This window comes from Corvus moneduloides, unplaced genomic scaffold (genome assembly GCF_009650955.1).
Source record: "Corvus moneduloides isolate bCorMon1 unplaced genomic scaffold, bCorMon1.pri scaffold_187_arrow_ctg1, whole genome shotgun sequence".
NCBI lineage: Eukaryota > Metazoa > Chordata > Aves > Passeriformes > Corvidae > Corvus > Corvus moneduloides.
This window is the reverse complement of record NW_022436925.1, coordinates 6,563-7,983: the sequence shown is the minus strand read 5'-3', so window position 1 is coordinate 7,983 and position 1,421 is coordinate 6,563. Positions and strand designations below refer to the sequence as shown.

At 49.4% G+C, this 1,421-nt stretch overlaps 1 long non-coding RNA gene across 1 annotated transcript; it reads left to right on the top strand.

Annotated features, from left to right (window-relative positions):
* The first annotated feature begins 6 nt into the window (after positions 1 to 6).
* LOC116438941 lies at positions 7 to 443 on the top strand. The gene is made up of 3 exons (XR_004237987.1): positions 7 to 76; positions 174 to 300; positions 398 to 443. It is a non-coding gene; the product is annotated as an uncharacterized LOC116438941 (long non-coding RNA).
* Positions 444 to 1,421: the final 978 nt, after the last annotated feature.

The window sequence follows — 1,421 nt, the reverse complement described above, 5'->3', positions numbered from 1 at the left end:
TTTAGGGTCCCGCTGATGTTTTAGGGTCCCGCTCAGTTTTTTGGGGTCCCCCTGATCTTTTTAGGGTCCCGCTCAGGTTTATAGGGTTCCCCTGATGTTTTCGGTTCCCCCCAATATTTTAGGGTTTCCCCGATATTTTAGGCTCCCCCTGCCGTTTTTAGGGTCCCGCTCAGCTTTTTGGGGTCCCCCTGACATTTTTAGGGTCCCGTCGATATTTTTAAGGTCCCCCCAATATTTTAGGGTTTCCCCGATATTTTTAGGGTCCTGCTGACGTTTTTGGGGTCCCGCTGACGTTTTTAGGTACCCCCGATATTTTAGGTTCCCCCTGACATTTTTAGGGTCCCGCTGATATTTTTAGCGTTTCCCCGATATTTTAGGCTCCCCCTGACGTTTTTAGGGTCCCGCTCAGCTTTTTGGGGTCCCCCTGACATTTTTAGGGTCCCCCCGATATTTTTAGGGTCTCCCCGATATTTTAGGTTCCCCCTGACGTTTTTAGGGTCCCTCTCAGGTTTTTCGGGTCCTGCTGACTTTTTTGGGGTCCCGCTGACATTTTTAAGGTCCCCCTGATATTTTAGGGTCCCGCTGATGTTTTTAGGGTCCTGCTGACTTTTTTGGGGTCCCCCCATCATTTATAGGGTCCCCCTGATATTTTAGGGTTCCCCTGATGTTTTAGGTTCCCCCCGATATTTTAGGGTCTCCCCAGTATTTTAGGGTCCCGCTCAGCTTTTTGAGGTCCCACTGACGTTTTTAGGGTCCTGCTGAATTTTTTGGGGTCCCACTGACGTTTTTTTGGGGTCCCACTGATATTTTAGGGTCCCCCTGATATTTTAGGGTCCCGCTGATGTTTTTAGGGTCCCACTCAGCTTTTTGGGGTCCCCCTGACGTTTTTAGGGTCCTGCTGACATTTTTAGGGTCCCACTCAGGTTTATAGGGTTCCCCTGATATTTTTAGGTTCTCCCCGATATTTTAGGATCCCACTGACTTTTTTAGGGTCCCTCTGACGTTTTTAGGGTCCTGCTGACATTTTTAGGGTCCTGCTGACATTTTCAAGGTCCCCCTGATATTTTAGGGTCCCCCTGACGTTTTTAGGTTCCCGCTGACGTTTTTAGGGTCCCGCTCAGGTTTATAGGGTTCCCCTGATGTTTTAGGTTCCCCCTGATATTTTAGGGTTCCCGCTGATGTTTTTAGGGTCCCGCTCAGCTTTTTGGGGTCCTGCTGACGTTTTTAGGGTCCCCCCGATACTTTAGGTTCCCGCTGCCTTTTTTAGGCTCCCCCTGCCGTTTTTAGGGTCCCGCTCAGCTTTTTGGGGTCCCCCTGACGTTTTTAGGGTCCCGTTGATATTTTTAAGGTCCCCCCGATATTTTAGGTTCCCCCTGACATTTTTAGGGTCCCCCCGATATTTTTAGGGTCCCCCTGATATT